Below are 16,925 nucleotides of genomic sequence, written 5' to 3' on the forward strand. Positions count from 1 at the left end.
AATCCTCCACTTGTTCGTATAACTGGGCCCAGAAACACCACTTGGTAAGTCTAGCTCTGTCTTGGACTTTCCCAAATATCCCACCAAGGGATTGGTATGAGCTAGTTTCAATAGAGAGCTTCAGTATGCATGGGGAATCAATAGTTGTGGTACCTCTATTCCATCATGCTGTCTCAATTTTATCCTATACAGCAAACTTTTTCTTAATTCATACCTAGGCAATGCACGACACTGTTCCAGTTATTACCTATTCGTCTCACTTGGCCAATTCTGACTGGATGATGGATCGGACCAGGTCTTCTCTCTCTTGTGCTTCTCTGAAGTGCGCACTATTCGATAAACTCTCTATATCCGAGCCTTCTACGTCCAGTGGAACCTCCACTTCTTTGCCTACCATACCCTCCTGTGTTCTCACTGTATCTAACACCAGATAAATTTTTGCCCAGTCTCGGCCCAGAATCATAGGATACGGAAGATTCCTTGCTAAACCTATAGGCATCTCCCTTGTCCTGCCGAGAACTTCAACTGTATATTTTCTCTGTGGATATGTCGAAGGTTGTCCATACGTGCAAATCATCTGTACAGTGTCTACTTTTGGTGTCCACTCTTGAGGGGCTAGATCTGTTCAAATCAGAGTCTGTGCACAACCGGCATCCATTATGGCTTTCATCCTTTTTCCTCCAATCCTTACCCATACTGTGCATTTCTCATTTGGGCCTTTGCACCCAGATTTTCCAATGCTGCAGTCCATCATCTCAATTGGCCCCTTATCTCTGGTGTCATTCTGCCGTATCTTGGGGTCAATAGTGTGTTCCCTTAGCCTTGGCTTTGGACGAGGCTTGCTTGTACATTCCCAAGCCATGTGTCCTATCTTTCCACATCAGAAACAGATGATTGTCGATCTTCTCCCATCCCATGGTTCTTTATATTCTGTTTTTCACATTATAGGATTAGTTCCTCCTTATGGGCCCTGTTCTCTTTTGTTTTCTCCTTGTGCACTGTTGAAGTTTTCTGCTATTCACAGAGCTTCTGTGGAAGATTTCAGATGATGGCATCGCACCCACTGTTGCGTATTTTCGTCCAGCTCCAATAAGAACTGTTCTAATAAGATCTGGTCACACAGATCCACTTTGGAAACCTCCTGTGGCTTCAACCACTTCTCTAGCATGTCAGTCAAATATTGAAGTAAAATCTGAGGGGATTTATCTTCTTTTCTCTTTCTCATGCAAAATGCCTGCCTGTACCTCTCAGGATTAATGTCCAATTGGTACATAATTTCCTTTATTACCTTGTTGTAATCCATCACTTCTCCATGTGGCATCGCTCTATAAGGAGCTTGTGTCTTTCGTATCAGAAGCACTCCTAACTAACCAGTCTACCAGCTTCTATCCAAACCTGAAGACAATGCAGCTCTCTCAAAACTCTCCAAGAACAATTCAGGGTCATCTTGAGGTGTCAATTTTGGAACCTTTAATTCAATTTAGTTACAGTGTGCCCATACTTTTCCTCAAGTGCAATTTGATGAGCCACTTGTTTTTGCTGTTGTTGTAGAAGTTGGCCTACCAAATGTAGAGTTTGTTGTAAAGGCTCAGGATTTCCCATGGCACCTGATTGCATCTCTATATTTTCTCTTCCACACTGGCCATGGTTCAATTTCTCTGGCCAGTGCACCACTGTGGGGTCTTTCCTTCCTACCTCTTGGGAAGCCCGACCTGGAGTACTTCACCTTTTAAATTCAACTCTTGCCCACCACGTCTTGATCTTATTCAATATTATCAGTCGGGAGGTGTTAGAAACAGAGAATGACCCTGGCAATGTAGACACAAATGTTTCATGTTGATTGATATCTCGCTACCTGCTCCTCCAGACAAATCTCCAGACCCTTTCCCACTAAAAGGAATCCAGTTGTTTCTTTATGTGGTTGATTGATTCGCTTTACTGTAAACCAAAATAATCATTTAAATTGTTTTTATTTTTCAATTATCCAGAACACTTCATTGTGTTTATTTTACATAAAACAACATGCATGAACATAAGTAAAGTCAACAGCTTTAACTGGTTTTATCTTTCTTTTATTAAACTACAAAGAAACCTCCTTCAGTCTCTTGCATCTTTTCTCCCTTTTTTCCTTTTGGCTCCCTGGACACCATCTGTCCAAATCAAGATCTCCCAAACAACACTGGGGAAACAAAACAGAAAAAAAATGAACTCGACCTGAATTTTCTCCATTGAGAATCCGCCATTGTTTTCCTTTGTTTTTTTTTATTTGTTTTTTTTTGCTCGCAACTTCTGCTGCATCTCTCACCTCATCTCAGTGAGTCGACTGTCCTCACCTCTTCAAGGACTCCCAGTTTTCCCTCCTGATTGAATCCCTCTCCTCCAGCTCATGGGACCCCTCTGTCCCAGTCTCCATGCCGTGGCTCGTCCTCCTCCTGACCACTCTTTTTTTTGTTTCCCTTTTCAGTGTGCCATGCCCCCTCCATGCCGCTGCCCCCTTCTAACTTTAAAGAGCAGCTGCTGTGGAAGTGCCTCTCTCCTAGCGCGGTCCCAATCTCTGTTCCCCTGAGCTCTTTTCCCTCTTCACATTCATGTAAACAAACCTTGGATAATAATCTGTGTTGTTTGGTCCAGTGCTAATGTGGCTTGTGTTGAAGGGACACATCCGGCATCTGGGTACAGAGTATGGTGTGGTATTTGAAGAGATGTTGTTTGAGGTTGCTGGGCTGTGCCTTTAAGTCAGGACATGAAATGATGCAACACCTCCCTACCCCATCATGGGTGACTAGTGCCACCTGAGTCAGGGGAGGGGCACATGCCCCCCCAACAGCCAGTCAGCGACTGGAGGGGGGAGGAGTCCCCTCATGGCCAGTGTTGCTGACTGGGAAGCACCAGGGGAACTTCCAGAAGTGCCAGTGGCACTTCTCCTGGTGCCCCCACTCCATGGCCGATGCTTGCCAGGGTGGCACCAGTGCTCCCGCCTGCCCTCCCTTCCCATCACTTAAGCAGAGAGCGATCTCTGTCCCGGGGTGCACCAGTGCTCTCAGGGGGGCATGTGCACCCCTATGCATCACCACTGGTTGTCATTTTCCAAGAGGATTTGGAGGTTGTTAATGATGTTCAAGCTGTGGGCTGCAGGTGACAACCAGAAGGATTCTGTTGTCTTTATCTTGGGGTTAGTCTTGGAGCAGGTTAGGGTGGGTTCTGGTTCTAGGATTGTATTGTAATTGTATGAATCTCTGCTACAGGTGCTTATGGAGTGCACCCTAGTTAGTAGGATTAGAGCAGATACAGTTGTAATGTAGAGCCTGCCAGTAGATAATCGGTCTAGTGCTTACAAAGAGAGCTGCCAGTGTGAAGGTAGCAGGGGCAATCATTTGGCTTGCTACTCTGTCAGGTCTGTCTCATTGCTTGTGACTGGTAGAAATGTAGTATCAGCCTATTTTCTGTATTCTTTTCAGTGTCTGTTTTTCAAGGTAACAACTTTCTAGAAAGGACTAATTGAGATTTTTAAAGTTTTGAATGTCATAGATCTTGATTCTGTATAACCCAACTGAACTCCAAAAGCTCAGAAACCAGAAGGGTAAAATTTATTTTTTATCTTTTTTATAAATAATCTCGTGACTTAAACCTTTTTGTGTTTTGTGTTTTGATTCATGATTTTTGAAAATCTAGGAATATCAATGCTGAAACATTGCTTTAGAGATTGTATAAAAAACTTTTTTTTGTCACTGCCCTTTTATTAAATGGGTACTTTATTAGTCTTGTTTTTATAATGATTTCATTGTATTGTTTTGAAACTTGTTATTGGACAGCCATCAAAGACTGGTAGAACAGGGCTTCATTATTATTTTAAGGATTCTAGCATCTGTTGTTCTTTAAGCCATGATCTACAGTATCAGGATTAGATATGAAAGGGGATCATGATTCAGGATATCATCTGCATCCTAGAATTTAGGGATCATTTTAGACTAGAAGAGTTGAATAATTTACTCATGGTCTGACAGCACTGGGAGAAAATTGACTCAGGTTTGTCTAGAATAACCCTTTGCAGCTATGCCAGAAGCAACATTTTGGTGGTCAGCAAGCAGATGCATTTTTCTACTTCCAACACAAGGCCTAATTAATAAGAAGAAAGAAAAAAATATTTTTTATGTTTCCATTTCTTTATATCTAGAGTTCCTGCACTTGCTTGCTTCTTGTGAATGACAGTGTAGCATGTTGCTGTTTTTATGTCCCAGAAATGAGCCTGAACCACACTGATGTTATAATAATAATACTTAGCATGTACATGTATAATATTTCCAGAATAAAAAGAAACGTCTAAATCCCTGGTGAATGTTAGAGAAGCAGCACACACCTTGTCATAGTATGGGAGACCAGGCATGAAAAAAAATTATTACATTATAGTCTGTGGGAAAATACTTTGAGTTCCATGCTGAGAGGCAAAAAAAAAAAAAAAAAAATTAAACAAATAATTATTGAAGAATTCTCTACAAATGAATTCCAAACACAAGAAGGAAAGCAATATTATATATCTCTTAAAAACTGAGGGTGGTAATACATGCAATAACTGAAGCAGTCAAAAAAGTCACTGATTGGGAACTGTTTCATAGTTGTTGAGGATCAGAGGTGCCCTAACATACCACATAGAATAGTCACCTTGATGCATTGAAATGCTGTGGCTGTGACATCAAGGGGTAAGAGTGTGGATACCAAGTCCAGCATGTCTCACAATGGGTTAGCTTGGGTGGGGGTGCGGGGTGTTGGCACTGGATTTAAGACTCAGCCCTTATATCTTTGTTCTGGGTGAGCACAACCCTGACTGACCACAACACCTGCCAGTTGATAATAGGCGAGTTTATAGATACAGAGTGTCAACAAAAAAGCAATAATACAAACAATCAAACAGTTCTGTATATCTACCAAAGCCTAGGGCTGTCATCAAAGTACATCTGGTCAGGATGCAGGCTTCACTTCTGAGGCTCTTTTGTAGGTGTCAGATGTCAGCAGTCTGGAGGTGGGATGCTGAGGCTGCTGGTATGCCTTCTGTTGATGGCAGTCTCAGGGACCCTTCCTGGGGGACAGGGATGGGGACCCTTCCCAAGGAGGAGAAGAAGAGATAGGAGAGACAGAAAGGAAGAGAGGGAGGGACAGGGAGGAACAGAAAGGAAGAGAAGGATGCACCCTTTGTTAATTTCAGGTCTCTGCTTTTGTATTCTCCTTCCTTCCTGATGACTCTTCACCCATGGTTGGCTGTCTCTCTGTGGTCACAGAGAAAAAAACTATGAACCAGTCCATGTAGCCATCCAGCCTTTCTCCTAATTTGGTCTGTTCCCCCAAAACTGGGATTCAGGCCCCCCTGCTCTCTGAGGCCTTGTTGCTGGTGCCAATTATCTTGTATTATGGGACAGTATGGTACATACTTCCTTGGTTCCCAGGCTGTTTTCTAGACTACGTGTCCTCGCTGTGTTAGACAACCTGTCTGCCTTGAAGGCAGTGATCTCATGTTATGGCATGCCCCCCTCAATTTTCAGGCTGTGTCCATCTGTTGGTCTTGTTGTGTTAGACAGCCTGTCTGCTTTCGGGGCTATGAGAAGCTGTGTGTGTTTCAGGCCCAAGCTTCTTACAAATCTATTAACCCCTGCTGCCCATCTTGAACCCTTTTGATACATATATCTATACCTGTAAGCCAATTCCCAAAAAACAACCCTTTACATATCATTTTAAAGTCAACAGGTGGGAAAGAATACTTGTACTCGTGTTTTGGGTATCCCAAGGGGCAAGTGACCTGTGCCTCGGGACATTTTCATTTTTCTGCTTTCCCTTCTCAACCCCCAGGCTGTGCCTGGGCTTTTCCAGTCCCTGGGCTATACTGGGGATGCATGTAGACATTTGTTAGGTTAGATTAAGTCCTTTTTAGATCAGGTTAATCCATGACGAACTAAAGTTAGTTCTTGTCTGATGAGACCTAACTCTTTAGATCAGGCACACCATTTTTAGGTCGACCTAAGCCGATGAACACTTACATACCCCGCCTTTTAAATTGTCCTAGACTTGATTAGGGTGATCTAAGTGTAACACTTGTACACACCTTTAAACTACATTTAAATTGGTCTAAGAGGTATGTGTGACCGCAGAGGTAGTTTGCAAGTAAACTGTCTTAGAATTTGTTCATAAGAAAAAGATCAAAGCTGGTTACCCAGTACCATCTAATAGTTTTAAAATAGTGTTTCAGTACCATTCTGATTAATTGGTAGTTCTCCAGAACCTTTCTGTATTCAAAATGATCAGAAATATTAATTCACATTTTAAAACAGCACACTTAAAAGTAGTACTGGTAGGAAAATGTTGATAATGAGATTATGTTCTGCTAGCAAAACAGAAATGCAGAATTTTTTGAGGGTTTCCTTGCTGTCAAGTACCATTTAGATGCTTTAACTATCTTTTTATTACTACTTGAGAAACAGTAGGAGAGGTTTAAATACTGGAATGTATAACATTCTGAAATATCCACATAGCTGAAAGTACTATCTTTAAAACCATTTCAGATTTTATTTGAAATAGCCAATCCTATAACTCCATCCAGCTACAAAACCACAAGCACAACAAGAATATAAAATATATTATTAGTTATAAAGCTATGAATATTCTCCTAAAATGGTCTTTGTCTTCTCTGTTTTAGGACTAGATAAAGTATATGCTGGGTTGCATTTCTGCTATGCTTATTATAAAAGAAATAAAAAACCAAAACCCCTCTTTTATCCTCTAGATATTTCCTACAGTAAATTTACTTTTATTTAAGTAAAATATATAAGATTCTAATTTTATGGCTGCACACAAATCCATCTCATTTAATTAAGATTACAACTTCTGGAACAACCAGTGCATTTGTTGGCCACTTGATGGCATCACTCAGTTGTATGGAAATTATATCCATGTTGCCAGTAAGATGGTTTTACTTCGTGTGTGTTGTAAAAGCAGTTTCTGTTTCAGAATATTATAAAGGGAAAGGGAACTATTAATATGCTTGAGAACCAGAGCTGTAGTTTCATAACTTTGTTTCCTTTCTTTGTTTTATTATTTAGCAATATTAACAGTTTCTACTAACCTAGATAAGGGCCATCAGAAAATCAAGTTAGATTTCTTTTCTGCTTTTGAAAAAATAGTAGGTCATTTTTTTTTTAATCAATCTTAATTTACTTCCTTTGGAAAAAAATAACCAAACCCCCTCTACATTGCATTTTGTAAAAACCTACTCCTTCATATGCAAGTCAAATGGTAAGAATTTAACTTTAGTTAGTGTATTTTTTAATAGTCTTAAGTTGCTACTGTCTTATATTCAGAGACTAGATAGCAAAGAAAAACAGTTGTTTGTCACCTAAACTTTGTAGGCCCAAATACTAATTCCGTGTAGGTGTATATTAGGGTTCCCATTGTTGTTCTAAAATAAAAATCTTCTACCCTATAGAGATTATTTGTGAGCCCTTAGTGTGGTGCTTTGTATCACATGTAATACGTGTTGATCCTGCTGCAACTTCAGCTAACAGAGTTGGCCCCTTTAGTTTAGCAGTAATGGCTCATGTTTCAGATAAAAGCCTCCTACATTTGATTCTTGTTGCCAGCAGGCCATTCAGGCATATCACATTACACATACTGAGGAAAGGTTAAAAAAAAAAAAAGGCAGAGCATCAAACTGTGATCCCCTGGCAGTATATCATTTGCCATATTCCCATCTTGGCTCTGCGCTTTTGGCTGACAGAGTATAAGTGCAGTTATGTAGCTAGTGTACTTAATTTCTGGGAACAAGAGAGAGCTATGCAGTAATCCAGAGCAAACACCTCAAAATGATCTACCACGAGTGGCACTGATGGCTTTCAGAACAAGGTATGTGTACCTGTTTTTGCTGGAAGAGCAGGTTGATTATGACAGGAAGTCTTTGAATGGGAAGATTTAGATGGAAATATCGAACTCATTGGCATTATCTTTGTGTAATGTATATGGTAAATTGATTCTGGATTTATAGCCAATGTATCAGAATTTTAGCAGATGATTTTCCATTTGAAAAGCTGGCTTTTCAAATAGTGCTAGCTTATCTATACTTTGGGGATTTTTGTGATGGTTTTCTTCTGACTGTGAAAGGGTCCACAATATTGTATGGATTGTTATATTAGTCATTTGAACACCAGGTTATTCACATGGATACCCTGTGCAAGACTTGTGACAATGCATTATTGTGTGCCTAGGGAATAGTATCATGCTTTCAGCTCACCTCTTTTGGAAGAATTGGCATTTGCAGTTTTGCTCATGAATGATAATGAGTGGGTCAATACCATGGCAATAGGAAAAACAGTGTGCTAGACTTTCCTTTCCCTCCTGAAATAATTGTATTCAGGATGTAGGACTGAAAAATACCTAATATTTGGTCCAAAGGGCATAAAGAATGACTTTAGCCACATTTCAGCTTTTGAGAAGAAGAAAAGAATATCCTTTGAATTTTAAATGCTGTGGACATAAGTCTGGGTTGGACAGTTCAAAGGAAAAACAAAATGAAACAAAAAAAGCAAACAAATCAGCAAATCTAAATGAAATGATTGTTCAGGTTGTATATTGAAGTATATGATGTTTTTTCTGTTTTAATTTGTATTGATAGTTATGCTGCTCTGAATAGCAACTATGGCTTTGCTTATATTATTTTAAATAAATAATGCTTATTAGTTATTTAAAAGAAATGGAGGAGGGATACTATCAATATATATTTCAAGCATACAGCAAAGCAGATACAAATAAAGTAAAGGAAAATTAAGTTCAAGTATCCAATGGAGGAAAAGCCCACTTTTTTGCAGTAATATCTTTGGGTACTAAAGTTTTTAGTTCATTATTAATTGCCTTTCTTGGCTAACGTAACAGATTGAGAAGTGAGTTTTGTATATAAATTAAAGATCTAGGATGAAGAAGTATCTGTAGCTCATTCAAAATGGAAAATGTTCTGTAGGGGGTGCCAACAAATGTTCACTGCACCTGGGCTACTATCACACAGTAGGGCTGTGTGAAGCTTCAGTCACTGAGCCAAATCTCCGAATCCAAATCGAATCAGGAGACCCTTTAATCTCTCTGAATCAAATTGGAACCATCTGAATCAGTTCGGAGAGATTCAATGATTTGGACATAGACACAGCTTTAAATGTTTTTTTCTACATACCTCAAAGTACCAGGCAGCTCATGAATGCTGAGATGCTGGGGCAGATGGAACATCCCACAGGAGCACGGGTGGGTCCCCAGCATTCTCAGCACTGGACCAAGGAGTAGATGAGTACTTCTGGGTCCGCCACTGAGCTCGTGCCCCCTTCCTTCCCCCCCACTCCTGTGGGATGCTCCATCTGCCCCACCATAGCAACATTCACGAGCCACGCCTGGTACCTCAAGGTATGTAGAAAAAAACATTTAAAGCTGTGCCTATGGCTGAATAGCTGATTCTTGGAATCGGCATTGAATCTTCAGATTCAGATTTGGCCAAATTGAATGGGGAGAGTGATCCGAATCAACAAATCCAATTACTGTCCCTGATTTGGGCTTAATCTGAATCGAATACAGCCCATTTTGTACACCCCTCTCACACAGCTTGTTTTAAGCTGTATGATAGTAGATCAGGAGCAGTGTGCACAAACGTTCACCAGTGTTAGGGACAACACTGAGAACCTCAGTGTAAGTAATTTCGGATAGGCAGGATGAGGGCCCTATTGTGGCTGTGGGGTGCAGTACCAGATTTAAGGGAGGGTTGGTGGGATTGGGTGTGAGGGGGAGCCTTATATCTGAGGGTGGGGAGGTTCCAGATTTAAAAATGGTGGGGGTGGGTTTGGAAAAGTGCAACCCCAGGGCTGGGACAAGAGGTTAGGCTTTCCCAACCTTGCAGCTGTGCTCTGAACTTGTGGAAACATTTGATAAATCAGGCTAACCCATTCGTGATGTAATTTAGTTCACCTACTCCGGTAAACTAATTTAGATGGGGCCTGCCATTTTTTGCCTGATTTAAACTCCCTAAATGTCTGCACAGATGGCCGTTTAGGTCAACCTAATCCTAGTTAGTTTGATCTAAATGAAGCATCTGCAGGTACCCTAGGAAACTATGTTTTTTGGAACATAAGTTATAGTGCTTAAAATGAGTTGAAGATCTGGCCCCAATTATTTATCTGCAGTCTATGCCTCTGGGACAGACCATGTCTTCCTTAATATACCAAGGTTTATAAGATTCCTGTGATGTGGTAACTGTATTTCTTCCCATTCTGAGACGTGCAGTCCTCCCTTTGGAAAAAGTGTGGAGGACTGAAAAACAATTTCCATCGGATGATATACCATAAGTAAATACAGCTTAATAGTTTTTTTATGTTTAAAAACTTTTTGGATCAGTTAAAATATTAAAACTTACCCAAAGCAGTCAGTATTTACACTTTCCTAAGAGAATATGGGAAATTTTCAGCAAAACCAAATTTGCAATCAGTAATGAATTTTCCACTCAAAAATCATTCTCAAAAATATTCCTGATCAATATAGGAATCTTATTTAATTCAAGTGTCTTTTCACAGTTCCTTTGAGACAGATGGTACTATGAAAGTATATAGTATTTTACCCATTATTCTGATACCTTTCTAGGACTTTGACATTTCAAAGACAATTTTGCCTGATTTACTGTTAATTAGCTAATGCCCTTACTGTTCTTAGATATGTAATATCAATACTTATGATTTTTCTTTACTAGCATTTGACCAATTTTTTCCACAAACTGTTTATTGCTTCCTAGTTAACTACTTTTTTTTTAGAAATGAATTTTTAAATGAAATTCAATGTAGAGTCATTTTTGAATAAATGCTATTTTTGTTCAACCTCATCTTTTTTGCTTAATCTTCTTTAACTTCCAAAGATTTTTCCCTTTAGTAATATCTAAATGCCCTTCTTCTCCTTTCCCTTAATACGTTCTGCTGGAATTTAATACAATTTAACATGAATCTGGCATGCTCAGGACTGAGCACCCACTGGAAATCTGAACACTGGATTTTTGAAACCGGAGTGATGACTGGTCCTGGAGCAGGGAAGGAGTGGTGGGGGAAAGGGTAGCAGCAGCGCGGGGTGGTGGATGGCAGTGGCAGCCACCATGTGCAAGCTTCCCCCTCCACTGCTCCGGGACTAGCTGCTGCTAGTCCCTGATCTAGTGTAGTTTTAAAAAATGCTGGACTTCTGAGAATTCCAGATATTTGATATCCAGGTTTCTGAGGTTATTCTGTACATTCTCTCTTCCTTCTACTGCTGTTAACTAACTCCTTAAATTCTCCCTTGGTTGTGTCTCATTTTTCTCTTTTTCTAGAAGAACTTTTTTTCTGTTATAGTATGTTTTTATGCAGTTATCACTAATTTTCATTCAGTAGATTTTGAAATTACTATTAGATAATCTTTACCAATGTCTTTAATTCCTTAAATTCAAATGTCCTGAAGATTAATAGTCTTATATTTCAGTGAAACCACCCCTAATTATGGCAACTGTTAATAATTTGTATTCATTGAAACAAAGTTTCCATTTTGATTCAGGTATTCTCTTTAGCTGTCTTCTTTTCTACATGGTCTTTGTTCCATCATGATGTTATCTTCAAAGTACTATATCTTCAGAGTACCATAATTTGGTAACTACTTTGACTCTCTGTAGCTGTATGTCTTCCCAGATAGATGTCTAAATAATTTAAATTCCCCATGCAAACAGAAGCCTGTGGTTTCAAGTATTCCAAGTAGTCCAGGAAATGTAATCTTTGTCATCCTTTGATCTAGTGATCTACAACAGATACTATTCTGTGCTGTTACCTTCACTATGTCTCTGGCCAAAGAAGTATACAACCATGCTTTTTGTTTTGAGTTATTGCTTGATGGCATAGCAGCATTTTTAATATAGCACCATCTCTTTTTATCTGTTTCTAATCCCGTTAAACAGTGCTACAAGCTTTTTATTTGCCATTCAAGTAAACAAAACACAAACAAAAACAAACAGACCACACCTTGACTGTTTTTATGGATGCATCTCCCAAAAGATCTTAAGTCTTGATTAAACATACAGCTTACTGGCTTTTTGAGAGGATACATTTTGATCTCTTAGCTTTTCATTACACTTCAAAGTTGAATGAGTTTAAATTACCTAACCAATCAAATAGCTGATTATTATACACAGCCACACAGTAGCACAGTGGCTAATTTCCTACATTCTAATTTCTCCTGTATTTATTAAATAAAGTTATTAAACAAAGTTTATAAGCATTCTTTTATATTTTCATAAGGAATATATTTACAGTACTTATGTCTGGAATTAGCTGTGCCTGGCTGAACTGGTAACAGTTAACGTTAGGTAAATTGACTTCTTTGGTTTCAGAAGTTTGTAGGTTTAAATGCTTGGTCAGAATTCCTATGAGACTTTGATTTATTATCATAAAATGCTGATGGACAGAAGAGATTCCATTTCCTGACCTATAGGCCCAATTCCAAACTCATTTATACTAATGTTAAACCAGTGCAATTCCATTAACTAAAATAACTTTTTTTCACTTGTAGCCAGGTATTCACAGTCATATTTAAACTCATGCAGTTTCTGACGTGTCTAGATAAAAATACTGTGCCACTTAAAAATGATACATTTTCATGTCCTGTTCAATTATTTCTTTTTCTTTTTTTAAGAAAAGATTACATATTCAAATGTTAGTGAGCTGTTGTTGAATACATAACTTCAGCTTGTTTCATATGCATAGGTTATTAGTTCAGTTAGTAAATTATTAGCTAGCTCTATGCCTTGGACAGTATGAATCTGCAGGCCTAGATAATCTAGGACTTACATCAGTTTATTTTCCTGTTGTAGATTTCTTTTTTTCACATATTTTATTGTGATCAATGAATCTAGCCTTACATTTCATTTAAATAAATGTAGTCCTTCTGGTTTCTGAAAATAACTTCCATAAAGCGTAAATCTTCAGCCAGATTGACTAAAACAATGAAATCCTTCCCCCTCCATCATATTTGTGCTCATCTCAATGGGACACTAGCTTTGAAGCATGTTTCCTTTGCTAATCATTTTATTCCAGAGTATTGTACCAGAAATACCAGGTATATGCAGATGACTGGATATGCTCACACTCTCCCTGAGATCCTTCCCTTCCATTTAAAAAAAAAATTCTTAGAACATTTCTCAGCATCATTAGCTAAATATTACATAATACAATTTGCAAATAGTGAATCCCAGGTGCAATGTCATGGGAAGCTTAAAGAGAAGTTTGGTTAAACTCAAGTTAAAAGGAAGGATTTAGCTTCAAATAAGGTATATAGTTCAGTATCCTAGAGGGAGTCAGGAATGAGGTTCAAGAAAAGGTAGAATAAATGTGAAGTGCATCTTCTTACAGACATAGCATTGGGAACTAGGGTTGGCAAGATGGTCAATTGACCAGTCAAATATTATCTATTGACTGGTCAATTGACTACATATTTTGATTGATCAAAGACTTTGGGGTTTTTTTGTAAAATTGCTATAAGCTTTTTTTTTTTTTTTTTTAGTTTTCTTGACAGACATGATCTTTTTAAATTGTTTTTGACACATTTCTTAATGGAAAATCTTTGCTTCTTCTGTGTATTATTCGGCACTTTTTTACAATTTTCAACCAAAATTTGACTGGTCAATTGACTACACTTTATTTTGGTCAATTGCTAATTTGTAGCTGTGGAATCAAGTAGGCAATTTTCAATTGTATTTTAGAAACAAATACAAAACTAGGGAAAGGGAAGCCAGAAGAGGATGGCTTGGCTATGATTTTATGAACAAGAGGTAGTCTGGATACAGTTTAGAGTGACCAGATTTGAAGTTTAGAGAATTAGAGATTTAATTAAAGAGACATTTGAAACAAACCTCAGAATTCAGGGATCACTAGGAAGTTGGTTCTTAATGTAAACTTTACAACCTACACCTGGCTTTAAAAATAGAGTGGCAATATAGAAAATAATAAATAGTTATGAAGTGAGTAGTAAATCCCTTATTATATTGTTAACATATTTGAGGCAAATTATAATTCTTAAATTACTGCAGAAATGGTGGTAAGCATAAGCAATCCTGTACATGGGGAAAAGTGAAGGGAAACAAGTGTGAGATAAAGAATGATTGCAAGATATCTGGATGGCTTGTGATTGTGGACCTCGGTCAAAGAACGGTGAAAGTGTGATATGCTTTAGCCAGCACCTAAGAGTCAAGATCAGTGATTCTCAATCAAGGTGCCTAGGGATCATTTGAAGGATGCCACAACTCAGTATGAAGAGATCAGCAATATGCAAGGAGGTAAGCAGATGAGAAAACTGTCAGACTTGTCCTTGCCTAGCTGATCCCTCATACCAACTGCCTGGCCTGTCTGCAAGGAAGCAAGCACTGTAATATATACATTTTTTTTTAAATGGGTGCCACTCAATTTACAAAAGTTAGAGGCATGCCTTGAGTCTAATGAAGAGTGTCATGAGTCCAGTGAGGTATGCCTCTATTCAAAAAAGGTTGAGAACCTCTAGTAAAGGTACACCATAGGGAAGGAGGGAGAGTGGAAAGTGCATCATCATCACAGAGTTGTTCCACAAGTGAGAAGCTAGAAATGATATGTCTTGCATATGGAGATGAGTGGCATGGCCAAGGAAAGAGGTATTTTGTAATGGAGCAAGGAATGGAGAGCTATAAAACCTTGATTAGGAATACAAAGGAGAGCTTCTGAAAGCAGAATTCAAGAGAAGGGACTGTGGGAGATGCTTGCTTCTTGCTTGAGGCACTTGAAGATTAAATTGATGGATGGTTTTGCAAGCACTGCTGACATCAAGTAGGAGGTTGAGAGATGATCTGTGATCAGAGGCAGAAGTAGGTTGGCAATGTATGCATGAGTTGTTTTCAGCTGTTCAAATAGCTGATACGCAATATTGTCCTTTAGAAATGTTGGCAATGCTGGTGTGCATGTTGTCATCAATTAAAAAATACTGTTCTCCTGCAGTGCGGGCTGTGGGAGATAGAAATCTGCTTTTAAAAAAGGGCCCACTACTGAGGAAAGCAATTACGTTTAACCAACTAATAAATATTACTATTTATGTATTAGTAAAACATTGAGGACAGGTCATTAAAATGCTGTCTTTTATCTGGGGATCTTAAAGGACCTTAAGTGTATAACTTGACGAAATCTCCCAATACCCCTGTAATGTAGGTAAATGCTGAAATAACAATCTGTGCTAGATTAAGCAGTAGGAAAGAGGGGCAGCATTATCTAATGGCTAGAAAAGTGGTCTGAAAGTGAGGAGACCTGGATTCTCTTTCATATGTTAGTGAGCTACCACAGGCTAGACATTTAGGCTAAGTACAGATATTTGGGAGGTTAAAGTGGGTTAAAAATGGCTGCCTAATTTAAATTTAGCTCACCCCAGTGCTAATCTTACACTTACAGACCTGGTTTCAGTAACTGGCAATCATTCCAAACCTGTAACAAAACAGAAGCTCCATACACACAAACTTGTCTAAAATTGCAGAACCTGGTTTAAGATGAACCTGGTGTGTGGGCCGGGCGCGAACCCGGGCCCTTTGTCGCGCTGCACGCGGGCTGTGGCCGGCAGCCCGGGCACGCCAGGTCGGAGAGGGCGGGCGCCGAGGTAGAATTAGGCACAAACACTTAACGGTTGATTTTAAGATTGTTTACTTACACCAAGATGGTCGCGGTGCAGGCTGAAAACTTGCTTGAGTTGCGGTTACAAACAGAAAGAACACGAACAATCATGTGGAGTTTGCTAGGCTCCACGCAGACAGAACTCCGGATATCCAGGACAAGCGCGCCTCAAAACTCGTCGATACGTCTTATAAAAGGTTATCGCTCGAAGACGGGAAGAGGTGGGCGGTGGATCAGGCCTCCAAACTCCTCTGAGTCCCACACAGGGTTTCTATTACCCTGCCGCGCACCCAGAGTCCCCACGAGATGGATGTGGAGTCCTCTTCGGCTTGGGCGGAAACTGCTCAAGCCTCTTATACGGCTAGCAGGCCAATCGCTAGCCGCCACGTGTGAATAATTTAGAACTAGCCAATAGCGGGGAACAAATTTGCATTCGAAGAGCGGGAACTCTTTGCACCGTGCATTTCTGTGTTGCAAAGGGAAATGCACCCTGCAAAGACAGCTGCAAAGTGGCGGGAACTCTCTCCTTTGCACGCGGGTTCTCTGTGCAGCAAAGCTCCACCGTGCAATGAAGCTGTAATCCCACGGGGATAATTCTAGTGCCGAAGCACACACAAAAATCAGACCTTTGGGTCATGACACCTGGATCTAGATTTAGGTCAAACTGGTGCATGGAACTTCTGTTCACATCCCCTGTGTAGCCCCAGAGCTGGGAAAACCCAGCTACTGCCCCCAGCCCTGGAGCTGCTCTTTTCACTCTTCCTTCTATCTCACTGGTCAATTTTTTTGCCCCCTGGCTCCTTCCTCCCCCTGCCCCCAGCCAGCACTCTCAAACCCCATCCCACAAGATGCACCGGGTGCAGCTTTTTTTTATCAATGTCAGCTGCTGCAGGAGCCGAGCACATAAGTCCCAGTGTGGGGAGGGATGGGAGTGTAGTTTCATTGGGGGAGAACCCCCCCAACCCACTTGTGGCTTGCACCTGCCTCTCCGACCGCACCCATGGGTCAAGTCTGCTCCTCCTACCCTTCATGGGTCACTTCTGTTCCCTCCACCTCATCTGCAAGTTGCACCTGTTCTCCCACCCCATCCATGGGTCACACCCTCTCCCACTACCTCTTGTGGGTTGCACCTGCTTCTCCCAGCCCTCATGGTCATGCCTGACCCCCTCACGCATGCATCACACAGGCTCCCCATACCTCTTGAAGGTCATGCCTGCACCCCCACCCCACCTG

At 40.1% G+C, this 16,925-nt stretch overlaps 1 protein-coding gene and 1 long non-coding RNA gene across 3 annotated transcripts in view; one reads left to right on the forward strand and one right to left on the reverse strand.

Moving 5' to 3' along the window:
* GRID1 (glutamate ionotropic receptor delta type subunit 1) overlaps positions 1-16,925 on the forward strand; it is a 1,166,358-nt gene that overhangs the window by 409,230 nt on the left and 740,203 nt on the right. Inside the window, exon 1 of one of the 2 annotated variants that reach the window (XM_019497194.2) lies at positions 7,787-7,884. The exons of the other annotated variant lie outside the window; for it this stretch is intronic. The gene's annotated coding sequence lies outside the window, so the exon portion shown is untranslated. Of the gene's footprint in view, positions 1-7,786; positions 7,885-16,925 lie in introns of those variants that run through there. 2 annotated transcript variants of the gene reach the window in all.
* Positions 2,057-5,060, reverse strand: LOC132251258 (uncharacterized). Its single transcript, XR_009463213.1, has 2 exons — positions 4,924-5,060; positions 2,057-2,179 (listed from the first exon to the last, which is right to left on the reverse strand). It is a non-coding gene; the product is annotated as an uncharacterized LOC132251258 (long non-coding RNA).

Source organism: Alligator mississippiensis, chromosome 6 (assembly GCF_030867095.1).
Source record: "Alligator mississippiensis isolate rAllMis1 chromosome 6, rAllMis1, whole genome shotgun sequence".
In the NCBI taxonomy this organism is placed as follows: domain Eukaryota; kingdom Metazoa; phylum Chordata; order Crocodylia; family Alligatoridae; genus Alligator; species Alligator mississippiensis.